The sequence below is a fragment of the Schistocerca nitens genome, chromosome 10 (assembly GCF_023898315.1).
Source record: "Schistocerca nitens isolate TAMUIC-IGC-003100 chromosome 10, iqSchNite1.1, whole genome shotgun sequence".
NCBI classification, from domain to species: Eukaryota; Metazoa; Arthropoda; class Insecta; order Orthoptera; family Acrididae; genus Schistocerca; species Schistocerca nitens.
Window position 1 is genome coordinate 46331482 of NC_064623.1, and position 23885 is coordinate 46355366.

Below are 23885 nucleotides of genomic sequence, written 5' to 3' on the forward strand. Positions count from 1 at the left end.
TTCTTTTCACTGTCTTATTTATTCCGATAAATTCTATAACCTAAACACACAAATTCTATAACCTACAACAATAACACATGAGAAATTCCGCCCAGTGGGCCATGGCTTTACATTGGTGAATCTCTATATTATGGTCTCGTAATTACTTAACGCTACAGTGCACTTTCTGGATAGGATGGTGGATCTTTTATTATACCTCACACTTCGACTCTCACAATCATCATCACGAAACTTTCCTCCAGACCGAGTGGTACCGAAGGAACAAGCATAACCCACTAATCTTTTGAAACTACCTCGCTACTCTCCCATGCAAACCACACATACCCAAATTACATGACATACACCACACTACAATATGCAATACTACACAGGGAATAGTCACAACATTATCACTTTCAGCTTTCCCACTTCAATTAATATTTATCCCAGTTTCACATGACACTGCCCCACTTCGTAATTCTACTTTCCTACTATGAACTCTGGAGATATATGCACGTCTTCCTGTGCAATGCAAGCCAAGTGGCGTTGCTGGATAGACGGCCGACTCACCTTGCTTCTCTCTCAGAGTTTGAATCTAGCGTCACACGGAATCATATCACGAAAAGTAATATTAAGAACGTATTCATCACACACGCGAGTTCTCAACTGATTTCATGGACGAGTACTTCTCTTTATCTTTTGTCTCATACACAGTTTGAGACTCACCACGTGGAAGTACTCGTCTCTAATTTCAAGTCCTGCACACGCCATTTCTTAAATATTTCAACTTATGGTACATACGCTATTTCTTAAATATTTCAACTTATTGTACACACGCTAGTAATTCAGCTTAACTTAAGCACACGGAAGTATTTCAACTTATTGCTACACGTGGTTTCAATGTGACTGTTGGTCACTTCCGAAGATTACTACGATCCCATTAATATTACCTGCCTGACATTTAATTCTCCCCACAAAAGTTCCTGAGATAGAGAAATTATTATTCCAAACTACTCTTAAATATTTCACATGCATACCATGTCTCCACTCTTTCGTCATTACGGAGCACAACTAAAACAGGTCTTAACAGCACAAGATCCAGTGGCAGAGTGCTGAAACATGGCCGTTCTTCAGGTCCTCTCGCACCTCTGCCGAAGTGGGGGAGCACCTACCTACCGTATTGGTCAGCCACATTTCAGGCGCTCAAAGCTCAGGTAAATTTCATCTCTTTGGTCCCACCAAAGGTGGCCAAAGGATCGTCTCAAAGATGATCATATATTCACATTCACTATCTGCGGTTAGCAGACGACCATACATTCATTCATTTCACAGATCTCACCAAACTGGATGTAGGGATTTACTTTGTGGGAGTGCACATGTGTTCAATTAAATAAATAAATTGTCATTCTTTCCCACACTGGTATCCGGCTTCGCTGTATTAATTGAAATTGAGTTATTTTACAAAAAAAAATGTGTTGTGCTGACAAAAATAATGAAGTATGTTGTACCTATTTTCAATGTCGGGCGGTACTGTACCCTTTCAACACGATCCTGTAATCTATTCTGTAACAAAGAGAACAAACATTTGAAGGAAGGGTACTCTAACGATTGATTTATTAATGAAATTACTACAGAGAACATGGCTGTTTTTGAATAACCGAGTGAGGTGGCGCAGTGATTATCACACTGGACCCGTATTCGGGAGGACGACGGTTCAAACCTCTGTCCGGTCATCCTGATTTTGATTTTGCGTGATGTCCCTAAATCCCCCCCAGGCAAATGACGAGATCGTTCCTTTGACTGCCGGCCGGTGTGGCCGAGCTGTTCTAGGCGCTTCAGTCTGGAACCGAGCGACCGCTACGGTCGCAGGTTCGAACCCTGCCTCGGGCACGTATGTGTGTAATGTCCTTAGGTTAGTTAGGTTTAGGTAGTTCTAAGTTCTATGGGACTGATGACCTCATATGTTAAGTCCCATAATGCTCAGAGCCATTTTTTTGTTCCTTTGACAGGGCACGGCCGATTACCTTCCCCATCCTTGACACAATCAGAGCTTCTCCACCTTCCTTCCTTCTTCTGTTTTTGGATAATTCTTCATGACACTGTTTAATGACGTTCTGTACGAAAACATTGGAAAAATAAAAAGCATTACGCGGGCTGGACTTTAACCAGTGCTGTCTGCGTGATAGCTCTGAACCTTAGCCGCTGCACCATCTTCGCTCGATGATTGACACGTGTAACGTTACGGGTACAGGAGGCACATATAAAACATCAACATCGATTTTCTCGGAGACTGTGGGCCGTCGCATGAAAAGCCGCTAGCAGGTACTCAAGACAGGTCCGCTTACAACAATCCTAAACCTCATCAAAATCTGTCGTTAACAGGTCTGAGGTCCCCTTATAACTAACAGCGTGTACTGACCTCCATCACCTTGGAGTCACATGTGCTATGTTGAATGGCGGTAGCTGTTAGGTCGTGTCGCGAGGTGATGTTTTCGATTACCGCACCAGCCGTGTCAACGGGCGCCCGTTGTCTCCACTACGAGCCGACTACAAACAGCGCTCTTGAGGTCAATTTGGTATGCTTGCCGCACACGCCGCCCATCGCATCGAGTCCCAATCACTTGTGGGCAACCAGTGTCTCCCCATCTTTTCTCACAAGGGTACCATACGAACTTCCCCTCATACATTTCCTTCATGTTGAGGTGGTGTGCAAGGCACGACCAGGACTTTAACACACAGCGTCTGCCGCCCCTACCGTTGGGTTTTATGCAACCCGCAACGACTCTAAAAACCACACACTTGGTTTTCATATTCTCTCGCTTGCTACGTCCAAATCACTAGTCATACAGAAATAAATGAACGCGACCTTTTTGTAGGAAATTTAATGTAGTTCATTTTTGTAATGAGATGCAGTTTCGCTGGAGGCCAGGGTTTTCGAGTTATTAAGGAAAAATGCATTTGAATGTCATTTCTGCAAGTTTTTCTTGAATAATTAGAAAACTATGGCCTCTAGCAAAAATGTGTCCCAGTTCAAATTTTAATTACATTAGATTTTCTACAAAAAGACCCCGTTCATTTTTTCTGCAAGACTAAAAGTTTATGTGAAGCGGGCATGAGAATACGAAAATTTTTCATGTGATATTTGAAGGTAGTGGTGTGGGTTGCATAAAATCCATCTGTAATGACAGGTGAATGACCCTGTATGTATCAGTTTAATAAGCCATGGATGCAAAATGGTAACACGAATTCTTTACAGAAGCATGGAAAAACAGAAGCTAACCTCTGAAAAGATCAGTCTGGATTCAAGAGAAATGTACGAACACGTGAGGCAATACTGACTGACCCTACGACTTCTCTTAGAAGTTAAATTAAGGAAAGGCAAACCTACATTTGTAGCAAATTCTTTATTGTAATTCTGTCTCATTTCGTTTTATTAAGCAGGCGACTAGAGTCTAGTTCAACTGCACTTCATGAATACATGTATATTCTGAAATTGGTTGTCCTTCCATGTGACTATCTCTCGTGTGTGTGCCACCTATGTGTGAACTGATTGTTGCCTAATCAAACAGGCTCTAAGCACTATGGGACTTAACACTTGAGGTCATCAGTCCCCTAGACTTAGAACTACTTAAACGTAACTAACCTAAGGACATCACATACATCCATGCCCGAGGCAGGATTCGAACCTGCGACCGTAGCAGCAGCGCGGCTCCGGACTGAAGCGCCTAGAACCGCTCGTCCACAGCGGCCGGCTGCCTAATCAAACACTGTTAGTGCAGATTTAATAGACTTGGCTTGAAAATTAACTTCGTAGTTCGAAACAAGTCGCCGGCTTAATAAAACGCAACAGTGGTGGAATTACAATAAAGAATTTGCTACCTAAGTTGCTGTTCCTGCCTTGGCTTCGTGCTGGAAATAAGCAGCTACATTTATAGCATTGGTTGCCTTAGAGAAAGCTTTTGCCAGTGTTGACAGGAATATTCTCTTAAATTATGAAGGTTAAAGCGGTAAAATACAGGGAACAAAAGGCTATTTAAAACTTGTTCAGCATCCAGACGGCAGTTGTAGGAGTCGAGGGGTCTGAAATGGAAGCAGTGGTTGAGAAGGGAGTGAGGCAGGATTGTAGCCTTTTCCCAACGGTATTCATTCAGTATACTGATTAAGCAATAAAGGAAACCAAAGAAAAAATTTTGAATAGAAATCAGCGTCCAGGGAAAAGAAAAAGTTTGAGATTTCCCGATGACGTAATTCTGTCAGAGAGAGCAAAGGAGTTGGAAGAGCAGTTGAACGGAATGGACATATCGAAAGAAGTGTAAAAGATGAACAACAAAAGCAAATCAAGGATAATGGAATGTAGAATTAAATCAGGTGATCCGGAGAGAATCAGATTAGGAAAGTAGATGAGTTTTGCTATTGGTGCAGCGAAATAACTAATAATTGCTGAAGTAGAGGGTATATAAACTGTAGACTGGAATGGCAAGGAAAGCATTTATAAAAAAGAGAAATTTGTTAATATCGATAAATTTAGGTGTTAGGAAGACCGTTATGAAGATATTTGCCTGGAGTGTAGCGTTGTATGGAAGTGAAACGTGAAGAGTAATAACTTGAAAGGAGAAGAGAATAGACGTGTTTGAATTTGAAATGGGGAAGGACTGACAAAAAAAAGAGAAAGAGCAGCAGATATGTGACCGACTGTAGCAGTAGGAACATTATCTGTCGGATTTTTCGTTTCCACGACTAACTCGTGATTTCAGGTGAGCCTTGTAACTGCGTGCTAGATCTTCAGGCGGCGTGCACATGTTAATGAACTCCTACTTAATTATGAATCGTGTTCCACAAGGGGCTACAATCATCTCGCACTTAGTCTTGTCTCAGGTCGTGGCAGGTATGCCATCTTGTTGTGAATGAAAGGTTCCGAGGTACACTATACTGGTATTAACGACCTGACACCTGGAGAAAGTTGATTACTTGGAAATTTTACGTTTTCAGTCACGTGTAACCTCGATCCTTTAGATACGAGCAAGTACTGTAGGTATTTCGACAGACGAAGTCTTGAAAGAAGTAAGTTTATAAATAAACATCTTGTCCAATTACTTCTCATGTATTATTCGCCTATTGGGACACACATCTCGTCCACTAACCCTTACTGTCAGTCAAAGATCGCTGTGGGGATAACAGACACCAACCGACCATAGTTCAGGATATATGACGTCATAAACACTGAATGCATGAAAAACTACAGCAGCATGCAAGACGTTTAAATTTATTATTTCTTTGCCACTAACTCTGTTCGCAGTATATTTCGCAGACAGTATCCACATGGTCCGCTGAATGTACCTACACAAAAACATCATTGTATGTCATATAGTTAAAGAGATACGACGACATAAACACTGAGATGCGTGAAAATATTACGAATCATGCATGAAGTTTTAATACATTTATTCTTTACTAATAAGACTCTGCTACAGTGGAGTCAACTCTAGGAAATCCCTGACACCCGGCAGCGCTTTTCACAGCTTTCAACTACGAAGTACAAACGGCTGTAGGCGAAAACAATAGCAGTCTTTAAGCTATGAAGAGGCGTTGGCAAAATACATTTTTATATTATACATATTCCTTTGTACGACTGTTACATAATTGCAGAGGCGTTTTCACAAAGACATGGAAATGAAACTGTTTCTATATTACACTACAGTTCTTTTTTTTTTCGTTTCCAATATAAAATTGGCAAAATGAATACCCCGACAATGCCGTGTTTGACAGTACCAACAAATACAGCATTTGCCGGCCGGTGTGGCCGAGCGGTTCTAGGCGCTACAGTCTGGAACCGCGTGACCGCTACGGTCGCAGGTTCGAATCCTGCCTCGGGCATGGATGTGTGTGATGCCATTAGGTTAGTTAGGTTTAAGTAGTTCTAGGGGACTGATGACCTTAGAAGTTAAGTCCCATAGTGCTCAGAGCCATTTGAACCAAATACGGCATTTCACACTTCCTATTGCACACTTCCAGAAATTTCAGAAAGGCAGATTTCCTGTTAGCTTCTGTCTCGGGTTCTTCGGCTGACGTTTGACTTTTTTATGGTTTGTAAATACCCTTTCGACGTGACTGACCAATCACCGGTCGATTCTGTTCGTCAACTTTAACATGTGTGCCAGAAAGACGGTACCCGATATTTCTTCTTTCGTCGCTCACAGTCCGCAGCTCTTGCTCCGGTGGCTAGCATTCTTTGCTCTGCATCACGGAGTTCCAAGTTCGATTCCCGGCCGGTTAGGGATTTTCTCTGCCCGGGGACTGGGTGTTTGTGCTGTCCTCATCAATTCATCACCACTACCCTTCGTGACAGTGGCTAGATTGGACAGTGTAAAAAATTGGACTGTGAAAACAATGGGAAGTTTGTACGGGCGATGATGACCGCGCAGTTGAGCTCCCCACAAACCAATCATCATCGTAATCATGTCGTCGGTCACGAAGCATAAAGATTATTTTTGAAACCGGCCGAAAAGATGAAAAAAGGGGCCGACGTTCAATAGCAGGAATATACCGCTTGCCCTGTGCATGGTCTATACGGAAATGACTGTACAATCCGCCAACTCCAGGATCGCCGAACACAGATAGTACTGCAGACGACAGGTGGAGAAATCAGCCGGGTCGGAGCACGAGCTGTGTGAGACGGACTCTCTAAGAAAATCCTCCGAAACCGAAGTTCTCGCTTTGGGCCACCATTTCCGCTTGTCCAGGGAAGCCATCGAAATTGAGAAATATGATAATAGCTTCAACAAGAAAAAGAAAATGTTTGTAAATTAATTCCCCGACTGCGAATTCCTTGACAACAGCTATATTTGGTACAGATATACCACCCAACAGTGGAATACGAAAATTTGTGCCGGACCGGGGCTCGAAACCGGATTACCCACTTGTCACGATATCCACCTTAACCGCTTTGGCTCTCCATGCGCTCTCTCCAAACTGAATCAAACTGTCTAGATCCTTCTATCGTAGTCTACTAAATTCATCACTACGATGAAAGCATGCATACAGTATGACTTCTGGAAGTTTGGGTCGGTCCAGGGAGTGTACATGCATAGCTGAAGTGGTTAAGGCGGACATAGTGAGAAGTGGGAAATCCGGATTCGAGTCACGGAAACAGTGTGTTCGCCGTATCGAATGTTGGACAGACCACGGATTTTTCAGTCTTTGTTTTGATCTAGCCTTCATCTCTCAACGATGTGGTAAGTCACCAAACTCAATTAGTGGTTCGCATTCCACGTATGTGTATGCTCCATTTCCCCAGTTGGATAAATGGTGTTGCTGGCGGCAGGAATGTCGCCGAAACGGCGTCCAATAAAAGAATAGACAGCGGGAGCTGCATATTTTGCCTTCTACATCTACTACCATACTCCGCAAGCCATCTGACGGTGTGTGGCGGAGAGTACCTTGAGTACCTCTATCGGTTCTCCCTTCTATTCCAGTCTCGTATTGTTCGTGGAAAGAAAGATTGTCGGTAAGTTCCTTCGCGTACTCTGTGTAAAATCGAACTGGTATCCCATCAGGTCCAGCGGCCTTTCCTCTTTTGAGCGATTTTAACTGTTTCTCTATCCCTCTGTCGTCTATTTTGATATCTACCATTTTGTCATCTGTGCGACAATCTAGAGAAGGAACTACACTACAGTCTTCCTCTGTGAAACAGCTTTTGAAAAAGACATTTAGTATTTCGGCCTTTAGTCTGACATCCTCTGTTTGTGTACCATTTTGGTCACAGAGTGTCTGGACATTTTCTTTTGACCCACCTACCGCTTTGACATAAGACCAAAATTTCTTAGGATTTTCTGCCAAGTCAGTACATAGAACTTTACTTTCGAATTCATTGAACGCCTCCTGCATAGCCCTCCTCACACTACATTTCGCTTCGCGTAATTTTTGTCTGTCTGCAAGGCTTTGCCTATATTTATGTTTGCTGTGAAGTTGCCTTTGCTTCTGCAGCAGTTTTCTAACTCGGTTGTTGTACCACGGTGGCTCTTTTCCCTCTCTTACGATCTTGCTTGGCACATAGTCAACTAATGCATATTGTACGATGGTTTTGAACTTTGTCCACTGATCCTCAACACTATCTGTACTTGACACAAAACCTTTGTGTTGAGCCGTCAAGTACTCTGAAATCTGCTTTTTGTCACTTTTGCTAAACAGAAAAATCTTCCTACCTTTTTTAATATTTCTATTTACGGCTGAAATCATCGATGCAGTAACCGCTTTATGATCGCTGATTCCCTGTTCTGCGTTAACTGTTTCAAATAGTTCGGGTCTGTTTGTCACCAGAAGGTCTAATATGTTATCGCCACGAGTCGGTTCTCTGTTTAACTGCTCAGGGTAGTTTTCAGATAATGCACTTAAAAAAATTTCACTGGATTCTTTGTCCCTGCCACCCATTATAAACGTTTGAGTCTCCCAGTCTATATCCGGCAAATTAAAATCTCCACCCAGAACTATAACATGGTGGGGAAATTTACTCGAAATATTTTCCAAATTTTCCTTCAGGTGCTCTGCCACAATAGCTGCTGAGCCAGGGGGCCTATAGAGACATCCAATTACCATGTTTGAGCCTGCTTTAACCGTGACCTTCACCCAAATTGTTTCACATTTCCAATCTCCGTCAATTTCCTTCTATACCATTGCATTTTTTATCGCTATAAACACGCCTCCCCTTCACTGTGCAGCCTGTCTCTGCGGTATACATTCCAATCTGAGTTTAGTATTTCACTACTGTTTACATCTGGTTTCAGCCAACTTTCTGTCCCTAGTACTATGTGGGCATTGTGACCGTTTATTAATGAGAGCAGTTCTGGGACCTTTCTTGGTTTCCGTCACTTTGGCCCTCTTCTGGAATCTTTTAGACGCTGCATTTGTCGCCCGCACAAACGTGATACCGTGCCAAACCGAACCCACCACACACACACACACACACACACACACACACACACACACACACACACACACACACACACACACAGAAGGGCGCTAACTGAAAACTCCGTCCGAACAGGCCATGAAGAACCAACGGTAGCGACCGGCCGCCGTGTCATTCTGTTGTCACAGGCGTCACTAGATGCGGAGGAGCATGTGGTCAGAACACCCCTCTTCCAGCCGTATGTCAGTTTACGAGACCGGAGCCGCTACTTCTCAAGTAGTTGAGTTTCTCCCACAAGGGCCGAGCGCATCCTGCTTGCCAGCAGCGCTCGGCAGACCGGATGACCACGCATCCAAGTGCAACACCCGTCCGACAGCGCTTAACTTCGGTGATCTGACGGGAACCGGTGTTACCACTGCGGCAAAGCCGTTGTCAGCCAAGAGCGATAGTTCGACTTAACTATAGTGAATAAGACAGCAAGAAAAAGATTGGTCCCAATACTGAACCCTATGGAACACCAACAGTAATACGTCCCCACTCAGAAGGAGGTCCACCATGAAAACTCCATCATCTTTCATGCCTCCTTGAAATTAAGTATGAAATTAAATGGAACACAAATATTGTACTTTGAAAGAATTTTGTGATCTGCTCAATTCAGAGGCTAAGACAATCATTTTTTTTTTTTTTAATTTGTGGTAAGTTTCTATGGGACCAACTTATGAGGTCATCGGTCCCGAGGCTTACAAACCAATTAAACTAACTTATGCCAATGATGACACACATACACCCATGCCCGAAGGAGGACTTGAACCTCCGACTTAGGGAGCCGCGTGAACCGTGGCAAGACGCCGTAGACCGAGTCATAAAAATGTTGATTGGTTCATTTGAAGGAGGGGACCAGACACAGAGGTCATCAGTCCCATCGGCTTAGGGAAGCATGGGGAAGGAAGTCGGCCATTCCCTTTCAAAGGAATCATGCCGACATTCCCCTGAAGCGATTTAGGGGAATCACGGAAAACCTAAATCAGGATGGCAGGATGCGGGTTTGAGCCGTCGTCCTCCCGAATGCCAGTTGAGTATGCTAACCATTGCGCTACCTCACTGGCATAAAAATGCTCAGGAAGGTAAATTCTTGCGTCTCATATCTTGTCCAGTCTGGACTTGGACCGAGTCCCTAATGATGTCGTCATTCATGGGACGCTAAATCCGAAACTTACTCCTTTCTTTGGTCAACTAATGACATGTGTTGGTCAATCAGGGAAAACAAAGTGATTCATTGCTTACATGGATATATACAATAATGATATCGGAAGGATATGCTTTATTTGTTTTATTTGGAATTTTACCACTCCCTAAGAACTTTTGGATTCCGTAGAAATATTGGAACACGTGAGGCAATACTGACGCTACGAATATCTTAGAAGCTAGATTAAGAAAGGCAAACCTACGTTTCTAGCACTTGTAGACATGGAGAAAGCTTTTGACAATGCTGACTGGAATACTCTTTCAAATTCTGAAGGTGGCAGGGGTAAAATACAGGGAGCGAAAGGCTACTTACAATTTGTACAGAAAGCAGATGGCGGTTATAAGTGTCGAGGGACATGAAAGGGAGGCGGTGGTGTGGAAGGGAGTGAGACAGGGTTGTAGCCTATCCCCGATGTTATTCAATCTGTATATTGAGGAAGCAGTAAAGGAAACAAAAGAAAAATTCGGAGTAGGTATTAAAAGTCATGGAGAAGAAATAAAAACGTTAAGGTTCGCCGATGGCATTGTAATTCTATCAGAGACAGTAAAGGACTTGGAAGAGCAGTTGAACGGAATGGACAGTGTCTTGAAAGGAGGATATAAGATGAACATAAACAAAAGCAAAACGAGGATAATGGAATGTAGTCGAATTAAGTCGGGTGATGCTGAGGGAATTAGATCAGGAAATGAGACACTTGAAGTAGTAAAGGAGTTTTGCTATTTGGGGAGCAAAATAACTGATGATGGTCGAAGTAGAGAGGATATAAAATGTAGACTGGCAATGGCAAGGAAAGCTTTTCTGAAGAAGAGAAATTTGTCATCATCGAGTATAGATTTAAGTGTCAGGAAGTCGTTTCTGAAAGTATTTATATGGAGCATAGCCATGTATGGAAATGAAACATGGACGATAAATAGTTTGGACAAGAAGAGAATAGAAGCTTTCGAAATGTGGTGCTACAGAAGAATGCTGAAGATTAGATGGGTAGATCACATAATTAATGAGGAGGTATTGAATAGGATTTGGGAGAAGACGAGTTTGTGGCACAACTTGACAAGGAGAAGGGATCGGTTGGTAGGACATGTTCTGAGGCATCAAGGGATCACCAATTTAGTATTGGAGGGCAGCGTGGAGAGTAAAAATCGTAGAGGGAGACCAAGAGATGAATACACTAAGCAGATACAGAAGAATGTAGGCTGCAGCTGGCACTGGGAGATGAACCTTGCACAGGATAGAGTAGCATGGAGAGCTGCATCAAACCACTCTCAGGACTGAAGACACAACAACAAGATCTTTTAAGAGAGTTATTTATATTATTGATTTCTTTGGATGGAGTATCATTAAATTGATTGGATACTGTGGTTCCTGATGATTTTCACATAGAATCAATGATGCTTTCGAACGTATGGTCAATGGGGAGATACCAGTTCATTTCACATTTGTACACATAGGTATTAGGCTTCATAAAGTCGTAACAGACGCTTCTCGTCATTAAACTTTCATGTGCGGTTCTTCCCAAAACTCTCCGTGCATCTCGTTACGCCTACGAATGGCAACACCGACGGCTTCCCAAATCCGAGCCCGCCCTCTCGGAGCGATCGAAGGATATCTGGGGCGTGCTATGCTGTCGCTTCGGCCGGCAGGTCTTCCATAAATTATCTAAGCGGAGGCCACAAGTTCTATAGACCAGCCAGTTATACGCGACCACGGAGAATCTGCGTCGGAGCCTCGCTAGTCCTTGACCGGGAGGCACGCACCAATGCCATCGCGTGACAACCCCGGAGTGACACGCAAAACCGCAGTCGCTTTCACTTCAGGGTAATGACCACAAATTTCACTGCCACTTCCTTCAGCAGCAGCCATCATTCGTCGCCGCTACCTGACCGTCGATTCCTCCAGCATCAAAATGCAGCATACACTATTTTGTCAGGAGTATCCTGACACCTATTAGTTTAAGACGGCTTGAAATCTGCTGGGGACACTTTCAGTGGAATGTCTGAGTGTCTGTGGAGGTGCGGCAGCCCATTACTCCTCAAAATCCGAAAACAGAGAATGTAATTATGCTGGACGCTGGGGTCTAGAGAGAAACTGACGTTGTAGCTCCTCCCAAAAGGTGTTCCTTTAGGTTCAGGTCGGGATTCAGAGCAGGTCAGCAATTCTCAGGAACGTTATTGTCCACAGTCCATTGCCTCACAGGTACTGCTTTATGACGTGGTGCATTGTCATTTGATGCACTCGTCGTCTCCGACCTGGTCCCTTACACAATGCTGCAAAATGTGTTCATGTCCTGCATTTAGCGTTTTCTTAAACACGATAGGGGACCACACCCTAACCACGAAAAACACCGCAACACGACATCCTCCATATTTTACTTTTGGCACTACACATGGTCTCAGATGACCTTCTCCAGCCATTCGACGAAATCAAACATTTCCGTCGATTGCCACAGAGTATAGCGTGATTCATTACTCCAAATGACTTGTTTCCAGTCATCCACTGGTCAGTTACGTGAGTCTCCAGATAATGACAAGTATCTCCAATCACTGAATACCGAAAACTGTGGCTTATGAGGAACTGCTCGAACCCTGTACTTCATTCTCTTTAACTCCTTACGGACAGTCACCATGCTACCTGGATTCCTGCCAATTCTTTGGAACTCATGAGTGATTCCTTCCGCTGATTTTACGTGGTATTTTACGAGTACAATCACCCACCGTTGTAATGGTCGACGGTCTCTGTCTGTCATTACATGAGGTCTCTCTGGTCTTCGTTTAGGTATGGTTGTTCTTTCGCATTTCCACTTCACAGCCACATCACCAGCCTTAGAAGTCTTGAAATGTCGCTGATAGATTTTTTACTCTGGTTACATCCAATGGCTAGTCCACGTACGAAGTCGCTGATCTCTCCTGACCCACCCATTCTGCTGTCACTTCTGTTCTACTGCTAACACAACACTTCTGCCTCCTTCCGACAGATCCACCCCTAGTGACATCTAATAATCAATCCCATACGACATAGCGGGGTCCTGTTAGATTTTATCGGATAATGTATGCTTTAAATCAGTACCTGTAATACTCCCGAAATTACATTTATGCTCATATACTTCATTGCAGTGACTATACACAACGTTGTAGATAATAAAATGTATTTTTACCACTATTGACCACTACATTACCGATTACATTTTTTTACAAATGGGGTAATCTATATGTTTATAAAAATTGTCACTATTCTCATATGCAGAACAAACATTTGAAGAAATGAGCTAATTCACTGTCAAGTTTGTTCAAAAATGGTTCAAATGGCTCTGAACACTATGGAACTTAACATCTTAGGTCATCAGTCCCCTAGAACTTAGAACTACTTAAACCTAAGTAACCTAAGGACATCACACACATCCATGCCCGAGGCAGAATTCGAACCTGCGACCGTAACAGTCCCGCGGTTCCGGACTGCAGCGCCTAGAACCGCACGGCCACCACGGCCGGCGTCAAGTTTGTCAAATGTGTCTCTTGCATATCATAACTGTGTCAATTTTCATGAATTGTACATTTCATCATTGGGAAAAAGGTAAAATAAAAATAAAGTACAATCCATAATTTAGTAATCAATAAGGGTAAAAATATATTTTATTATCTACAACATTGTAGTATATACATAATGTAAACCAGAACACTTTAACACCTCTGAGTGATACAAACTCTTTGCGAAGCCATAGAGTCATATCATCCTCCTACCATGTTTTGTAAACAAACATTGTAAGTGATGATTCGCGTGTGTGCAATATTCTGTATAATGGAGGACGCACAATATTTGTAAATAAACAAACCAAAATATTATTTGTAACATTATCTTTAAAAAAAGAAAAAAACTCATACATTTCGTCCAATTTTACGATTGCAGTCTCACTTCGAAAAGACGCAGGAGAGGTGGAAAAGCACACATGCAATCATCACCAAACATATTCATCTAAGAAAAAACACAAATACACTTGAAAATGAGAATAAATTCTCGAAACGCGTTGTGCTCACCAGCAAAAAATAACTGGTGCAGTTTTCATTATTTGAATCATGAATGATACAGCTACACGCTTTCCCAAAGCACCTAATACGATAAAACAAATTATGAAAATTTTATGTTGTTCATTCCGTCAGGTAAATACACTTCAGAAGTTTCTGTTCATATCTCGCTTCCCGCGCACGGGGTCCCGGGTTCGATTCCCGGCGGGGCCAGGGATTTTTCTCTGCCTCGTGATGACTGGGTGTTGTGTGTCTTTCATCATCATTTCCTCCCCATCGACACGCAAGTCGCCGAGCTGGCGTCACCCCTAAAGACCTGCACCAGGCGAACGGTCTATCCGACGGGAGGCCCTAGGCACACGGTATTTACATTTTTTTAGTTCAAGCTGCGCCTTTAACATGGAACGTGGAAATGGAGCGTCCATAACAGCAAAATACATTCTAAGCCAAAAAACAAAGCCCCATGAAGGAAATATCGGAATGAACTCAGAAAAACTGGATGATTTAATGAACAGAAAGAGATTCATAAACTGAGTAACTAAACAACGCCTTGGTCCATCTCTGGTCCTTCCTTACGCAAGCAGTTATTCGGTTTGGCAATGATTGAGAGAGTTGTTGGATGATGTTCTAAGGAATATCGTGAAAAATTCTTTCCAGCAGGCGCGTTAGATCGTCAAAACTCTGAGTTGCTTGAAAGCTCTGTCCACAATGCTCCGGATGTTCTCAGTTGGGAGAGATCCGGCGACCTTGCTCACCAAGGGTTTTGCAAGCAAGAAGACAAGCAAGAGAAACTCTCGCTGTGTGCGGGCGTACATTGTATTGCTGACATGTAAGGCCAGGATGGCTTGCCATGAAGGGCAACAAAAGGGACGTAGGATATTGTCGACGTACGTCTGTGCTGTGAGTGTACCGCGGATGACAACCAAAGGAGTCCTGCTATGGAAAGAAACGCCATACCAGAACATCACTCCTAGCTGTCGGACTGTAAGGCAGCTGCCCATTCAAGTTTGTATTCAGCTGCTGGGTCTCGAGACACGTCTTCTCTGGTGATCGGGGCTCAGTTCGAAATGGGGCTCATCGCTAAAGACAGTTCTGCTGCTGTGGATAAGATTCCAGGCCGAATGTGTACGACACCACTGCAGGCGTGCTTGTTCGTGTACACAGGTCAATGGTAGTTGGGGTAAAGGTCGCCGTGAGCTCAGCCTCCTTTATCTGAGCCGCCTATTAACGGTCCATGTGGCCACTGAAACACGAAATGGCTGTCGTATCCCTGATAATGGTGAATTCAGGGCTCTGAGTGCCTCTCACGTTTGCTCGGTCCTCGTATTCTGTCATGTCTCTAGCTCGGTCGCTTCTTTTTTTGACGATGCGTTCGGCCGTGGTTCACAGATTACTGTCAACATCGTCGAATAATGGCATCGTTCCTATTCAAATGTAGACTGATTTGTCGACTACTCCAATCGGTTTCTCTCTCAGCTCAACTATACGCCTTCTTTCAAATACAGACATCTACACTACTGGCCATTAAAATTGCTACACCAGGAAGAAATGCAGATGATAAACGGGTATTCATTGGACAAATATACTATACTAGAACTGACATGTGATTACATTTTCACGCAATTTGGGTGCATACATCTTGAGAAATCAGTACTCAGAACAACCACCCCTGGCCGTAATAACGGTCTTGATACGCCTGGGCTTTAAGTCAAACAGAGCTTGGATGGCGTGTACAGGTACATCTGCCCATGCAGCTTCAACACGATACCACAGTTCATTAAGAGTAGTGACTGGCGTATTGTGACGAGCCAGTTGCTCGGTCACCATTGACCAGACGTTTTCAATTGGTGAGAGATCTGGAGAATGTGCTGGCCAGGGCAGCAGTCGAATATTTTCTGTATCCAGAAAGGCCCGTACAGGACCTGCAACATGCGATCGTGCGTTATCCTGCTGAGATGTAAGGTTTCGCAGGGATCGAATGAAGGGTAGAGCCATGGGTCGTAACCCATCTGAAATGTAATGTCCACTGTTCATAGTGCCGTCAATGCGAACAAGAGGTGACCGAGACGTGTAACCAATCGCACCCCATACTATCACGCCGGGTGATACGCCAGTATGGCGATGATGAATAGCCGCTTCCAATGTGCGTTCACCGCGATGTCACCAAACACGGATTCCACCATCATGATGCTGTAAACAGAACCTGGATTCATCCGAAAAAATGACGTTTTGCCATTCGTGCGCCCACGTTCGTCGTTGAGTACACCATCGCAGGCGTTCCTGTCTGTGATGCAGCGTCAAAGGTAACCGCAGCCACGGCCTCCGAGCTGATAGTCCATGCTGCTGCAAACGTCGTCGAACTGTTCGTGCAGATGGTTGTTGTCTTGCAAACGTCCCCATCTGTTGACTCAGGGATCGAGACGTGGCTGCACGGTCCGTTACAGCCATGCGGATAAGATGCCCGTCATCTCGACTGCTAGTGATACGAGGCCGTTGGGATCCAGCACGGCGTTCCGTATTACCCTCCTGAACCCACCGATTCCATATTCTGCTAACAGTCATTGGATCTCGACCAACGCGAGCAGCAATGTGGCGATACGATAAACCGCAATCGCGATAGGCTACAATCCGACCTTTATCAAAGTCGGAAACGTGATGGTACGCATTTCGTCTCGTTACACGAGGCATCACAACAACGTTTCACCAGGCAACGCCTGTCAACTGCTGTTTGTGTATGAGAAATCGGTTGGCAACTTTCCTGACGTCAGCACGTTGTAGGTGTCGCCACCGGCGCCAACCTTGTGTGAATGCTCTGAAAAGCTAATCATTTGCATATCACAGCATCTTCTTCCTGTCGGTTAAATTTCGCGTCTGCAGCACATCATCTTCGTGGTGTAGCAATTTTAATGGCCAGTAGTGTACGTGAATTATGTGTTTTTGAGTGGAATTCGCCTTTAGCAAAATACAATTTTGTTTTTTGTCCCTGACATGTTTCACTGCAGCTGGAGCATCATCAGTGGGATTTTTATTATTATGGCTGTTAAACGTGAGGAATGTTATTTACTGTTTAAAAATGTATAAATATAGTTTCTAAATGGTAATTACAGGTTTTTGAAGAGCACATAAAACTGTGTATTCATATCTTCTTACCACGTGGTGTGGTTTTCCTGCTGTATTACGTTTTTACAGTGACTTTTTCGTATCAGTTTGCCACCTGCAACTATATACGACTTACTGTAGGCAAAACATTCACGCAAAAATGACGCTTTCTAAAACTGTTATGGCTATGTGTGACATTAATAATTCATGTCAAAGGTTGTGTGTGTGTGTGTGTGTGTGTGTGTGTGTGTGTGTGTGTGTGTGTGTGTCTGTCTGTCTGTGTCTGTGTAGACAGACTTGTAGATGGTCACCCACACCGTGCAGACGTAAAGGTGAATTCCGTTCAACCACAGCAATAACTTAGTGTCAGCACATAACGCCTTCCCAATCTGACACCAAGTAAAGGGGCTTAGCATTGATCGCACTCCACTTTTGGCGAGCCACCAAGTGCCGCCGCCCAGTACCATTCGACCCGCAGCAACGAGGAACTTCCTTCACGGCGAAATATCCATGAGAGCCCTGACACAACGGCTTAGCAATACGTCACAAATTGCTCTGCATCCATTGGTATGTACTAAAACTTTTAAAGTACACCACGGGCCTGCAGTAAACTGAGCTTCGACGGAGCGCTGCAGTCCTTTCCGTGGTATGCGACCAAAAGGCAGATCAGAATCAGAAGGTTTTTGAGATCGACTTTGCTTCCATAATCTACATTCGATTACTTAAAATGGTTCAAATGGCTCTGAGCACTATGGGACTTAACATCTAAGGTCATCAGTCCCCTAGAACTTAGAACTACTTAAACCTAACTAACCTAAGGACATCACACAACACCCAGTCATCATGAGGCAGAGAAAATCCCTGACCCCGCCGGGAATCGAACCCGGGATCGATTACTTAAATTATATGTCAACTGTAGCGCACAATTTCGGCGCTAAATTGGGGATTGGCACAATCCTGTACCCTCACACTGTTCGGTTTAGCTTACCGGACACATGAAAGCAAGCATCGTCCGTGAACGTCACCTTTCTCAGAAAGTCCGACTCAGATTCTCAATTGCAAATGCTCTGGCTTTTCGCCTGTCCTCAGGATGATGATGCTGCATCTTGCAGGCATGAAGCTTCAGTCTCTTATGTAGCAACCTATGCTTCGTGGATGGTGGTGGTTAAAAGTTGAGCTGGATCTGGGTGTCAGTTTTCGTCCGTCTCTCTCTCTCTCTCTCTCTCTCTCTCTCTCTCTCTCTCTCTCTCTCTCTATCTCTCTCAAGTCTCAATGGGTTGTGAACCTCCTGCCCCTTTATACCATCGCCATTTCTGAAATAAACGTAATCAAAGTTCTAAAGATTATTTTGGCACACCCTGTAAATTTTCGTTTCAGCGAGTGAACGGAGTTTTAAAAAGCAATGGCTAACTCGAGTGAAAATTACAATGTTGTGTTTGTATATGTAAGCTGACGGCAGATAAAATCATCGTAGGGATCTTTTACTAGTTCAAGACGTAGTGAATTCAATATGAATCATAGATTTCAATTTCATGATCCTTGTTTCATCATGTTATGTTCCTCTGGTTACTTATTTTGAAGAGCGGAAGTAGCTGATCGGGAGATCACATCTCACATAGGCACACGGTTATATGAGGAACACGTTGATACGTGCAGTACGTTGCCCGGAAATGCTGTCCAAAAATCTCTGGTGCCAAATAATTACGACACCACAGCTCAGAAATGTTCATGAGCCAATAAAGGAAATACACTGGAGAGCCAAACAAAGCGGTACACCTGCCTGATATCGTGTAGATTCCCCGCAAGCACGCAGAAATGCCGCAACACGACATGGCATGGAGTCGACTAATGTCTGAGGTAGTGCTGGAGGGAACGGACTCCATGAATCCTGCAGGGCTGTCCATAAATCCTTAAGAGTACGATGGGGTGTAGCTCTCTTCTGTACCGCACGTTGCAATGCATCACAGATATGCTCAGTAAAATGTCTGGGAAGTTTGGTGACCAGTAGAACTGTTTAAACTCGGGAGAGTGTTCCTTGAGCCACTCTGTAGCAATTATGGACGAGTGGGGTGTAGCATTGTCCTACTGGACTTGCCCAAGTCCGTCGGAATGCACAATGGACGTGAATGGATGCAGGCGATTAGACAGGATGCATACGTACATGTCACCTGTCAGAGTCGTATCTGCACGTATCAGGTGTCCCATATAACTCTAACTGCTCACGCGCCACACCAGCTTAAACAATCCTCTGCTGACATGCAGGGTCCATGGGTTCATGAGGTTGTCTCCATACCCGTACACGCCCATCCGCTCGATACAATTATACACGAGTGGGCCTTCGGCTCCGAAAGCCCATATTGATGACGTTTCGTTGAGTGGTTCACACGCTGACACTTACTGACGGTCCAGCATTGAAGTCAGCAACAATTGGGGGAAGGATTGCCCTTCTGTCACGTTGAATGATTGTCTTCAGTCGTCATCGGTTCCGTTCTTGCACGATATTTTGTCGGCCGCAGCGATGTCGGAGATCTGATGTTTTACCGGATTCCTGATACTGATGGTACACTCGTGGAATGGTTGTAAGGGAAAATTCCCACTTTATTGCTACCTCGGAGATGCTGTGTCCCGTCGCTCTTGCGCCGGCAATAACACCACGTTCAGACTCATTTCAATCTTGATAACCTGCCATTGTAGCAGCAGTAAGCGGTTTAACAAGTGAGCCAAACACTTGTTGTCTCATAGAGGGGTCGCCGACCACAGCGCCGTCATCTGCCTGTTTACATCTCTCGGTATTTTAATACGCATACCTATACCAGTTTCTTTGGCGCTTCAGTGTATTAGGTCGTCAAACGGCCTGGAAACTTACAAAACTGAAACAGTGAGTGAGCTTCAAACGTCTGTAACAGCATACTTACTCTTGTAGGCGATGTAGTCAAAATGATGCAATCAGTCATGTGCAGATAGCCGCAATTAAGGTATGACGAGGTACACTAATGGAGCAACCTCAGCACAGTCTATGTCACTATTAGTATTCTATATTTCTGTCTACCAGCCGAAAGCAGAAAAAATTTAGCTTAAATCCAAAGCAGTGATCTAAAGACGTGATTTTGATACATTTACTTTTAGCTGCGCTTACAAATGTATAGAACGCGTGGTAATAGACACCTCTGATTTATATGGGCAATAACGCGCTGCTGTCAGAAGTATTTGAAGTACGTGTTATGTTTCATGGAAATAAACTGATTGAGAAGTAAATGCAGGTCAGGAGTCAAAGAGACTGCAGACGACAGATGTCGGACACTTATCGACCTTTTAAATACCATCGATTTTTGCGGGCGTCAGCACATCCCTTCTGAGATTACGTCACTGACTAACAGAAGTAGTTTGGTGAAGGCAGGGGGACGACCGGAAAAAAGTATGGACTCTCGACGTACTTAAACTCTTCGCCCTCCTTCCCCTACCAACACAATATTTCGTGTAATATGGGTTTACGTAACTTCTGCTTTCGAGTACGTAACGTGGAAATCATAGGTATGCACTTCCTGAAGATCAGTAAAACATCTCCGAAACTAGTCCCGATTGCATAGAACAGAATAATATGAATGTGTAATGAGACTGGTAGCTGGGAAGCTTGAATGAATGTTTCATTGTGGTCACGACGACTAACCCCTCTCACCCCTGATAATCGAATCGCTCAATTTTAAGAAAAGCTAGTCTTTTACGCATTTCAATATTTATGACGACGTACCTCCTGAAGTATATGTCGTACAATGTTATAGTTTTTCAGGTATATTCAGTGGAATACGTGGATACTATCTGAAAAATATGCTTTAAAAATAGTCGTTACTAAGCAAGTAATAAACTGAAATGTCCTGCCTGATGCTGAAATTTTACGGGATGAACAGCAAAAATGTGGTAAACAATAAAGTTCTTTTCCTTTCATTATTTTCTGTATGAGTGGCAGAGGACGAGGGAGGAGGAGGAGGCGTGTCAGCGAGTAGTAGTTTCGAAGTGGTTTGAGATGATGTGCAAAGTGTCTTGGAAGCCGCTAAGTGCTCTCGTTTCAAATACTGGAAGAATATAGTCTAGGTAATTTACGCGCTATTAGTTAAACTGCCTCAAGACATGCACATTTTCCTAATTTATTACTTGAAGTTCTGTGTTAAACCTTTAAAGAAAGATAGTACCTCTTAGTAAGCAGATTATTGGGCCTGCCCGGTTAGCCGAGCGATCTAACGCACGGCTTTCCGGATTGGGAAGGAACGCCTGGTCCCCGGCACGAATCTGTCCGGCGGATTTGTATCGAGGTCCGGTGAGCCGGCCAGTCTTGGGTGGTTTTATTCGCTTTTCCATCTGCCTCGGCGAATGCGGGCTGGTTCCCCTTATTCCGCCTCAGCTACACAATGTCGACGATTGCTGTGCAAACAAGTTCTCCACTTACGTGTACATCACCATTACTCTCCCACACAAACATAGAGGTTACTTTCGTCTGGTGTGAGACGTGCCCTGGGGTTCCACCGGGGGCCGAACCGCATAATAACCCCTGGGTTCAGTGTGGGGCGACGGAGGGTTGAAGTGGACTGCGGTAGTCGTCGTGGGGTTGTGTACCACTGCGGCTGTTGTGTGGACGGAGGCTCTCCGTTGTTTCTAGGTCCCCGGTTAACATACAACATACAAGCAGATTATGAGAGTAATTTAAATTCCCTCGCTAATTACATGAAATATTGAAAACCAAATTTTCTTGCCCCCAGAAACCGTGAGACACGCAATCTTCAACTAGGACTGGGTGACCCTTTAGCTGTTAAGTAATATAGATTCATATCAGGGTCGTTCAGTAAGCGGTGCGACACAGTTTTCATCTGAAAGCAGACCGGTTTATTTCAGGAATCCAATAGACCATATTACTACACACTTGTTTGGCTACAAAACCATATTTTCCAACATAATCTCCGATCATTGCAATGCCCTTGCGTCATATCTCTGGGTTGGTCTATATGCTCTCATGATACCACTCTGCTGGTCGACGTCGGGGCCACCGTATTGCTGCACCAATCCACCCACGTTGTTTCCCGCAGAGTGCCCCTTTCGTTGGCCAAAACAGATGGACGTCGGAAGGTCCGGTATCCACAGTGTAGGTTGGATGAGGAACAGCAGTCCAATGATGTTTTGTGAGACAAACAGATGGACGTCAGAAGGTGCGGTATATGCGGTGTAGGTTAGACGAGGAACAGCAATGATGTTTTGTGAGCCAAACACTTGGACGTCGGAAGGTGCGATATCCGTGGTGTAGGTTGGACGAGGAACAGCAGCCCAATGATATTTTGTGAGCCAAACAGATGGACATCTGAAGGTGTGGTATCCGCGATGTAGGTTGAACGAGGAACAACAGTCCAAAGATGTTTTGTGAGCCAAACAGATGGACGTCGGAAGGTGCGGAATCTGCGGTGTAGGTTGGATGAAGAACAGCAGGCCAATGACGTTTTGTGAGCGAAAAAGATGGACGTCAGAAGGTGCGGTATCTGCGGTGTAGGTTGGATGAAGAACAGCAGGCCAATGATGTTTTGTGAGCAGGTGCACAGAGCAGTCTAATGATGTTTTGTGAGCGGGTGCACAGAGTTGTGTGAGACCTTGCGTTGTCATAGAGGAGTTCGTTCTAATTTTTGCAACGACGAACACGCTGAAGTTGTTCCTTCAGTTTCCAGAAGGTAGCTAAATACGCTTCAGAGTTGATCGTTCCACTGTGAGGGAGGGCATCAAACAGAATAACCCCTCAAAAGTCTCAGAAGACCGTCGCCATTACCTTACCGCCTAAGGTTGCGGCTTTAAACTTTTTCTTTGAAGGAGATGTGGTGTGGTTTCCAGTTCGAAGTAATGAACTGGTGTTTCATCAGTTATGACGATGTTCGACAAAAAATTGTCGTGATCAGCGTCCTAGCAGTTCCGCACAGATCGTCCTTTGTTGCTCTTCATGGTCCTCTATTAGATGGCCAGGATTCCATCGGGCACGCGCCTTTGAATACCCCCACAGGTGGACGAGTGTGTCAGCACTGCCAACAGAGACATACAGTTGTACAGTGAGGTGTGAGATTGTTATCTGTCGATCACCTGGTATCAGTGTGTCCGCATGTGTCAGCATTACAAGAGTCATAGGTGTATGCGGCTGCCCTGCGTGGATGAGATGGGACAGGTTTGCGCGACCTTTTTGCCATGATGACAGTCGCATCCTCCATCGGCTCAACCAGATTTTGTTCATTACTAGTCCTTAGACATTCTGCAAGCGCTTATGAATATCTGTGATGCTCTGGTTTTCTGCAAAAAGAAACTCAGTAGTAGCTCTCTGACTGTAATGCACCTCCATTACAAACACCATTTTGAAGGCTGTGTATCTCACCGCCACCAATCGGAACTTAATGAAACTGTAGTGGCTGAAGCGAGAATATTCCATGATGTCCCATAAGAAATTCTGCGTTTTTTCAACCGAAACTAGCCGAGAAAAAATGTGTTGAAATACTTATCGAGAGCCCTTCATATAAGCTCATCCAAGAAAACACAGCAGGCTCTGTGCCTTCTGTAGAACTGGTATGAGGTGGTCATGTGGCCATCCACCGTTGTCTTAAGTCATGACATTGGAGAGCTGTTT

At 44.2% G+C, this 23885-nt stretch overlaps 1 protein-coding gene across 2 annotated transcripts in view; it reads left to right on the forward strand.

Annotated features, from left to right (window-relative positions):
- LOC126210209 (organic solute transporter alpha-like protein) overlaps window positions 1–23885 on the forward strand; it is a 340980-nt gene that overhangs the window by 106147 nt on the left and 210948 nt on the right. The window lies entirely within an intron of this gene.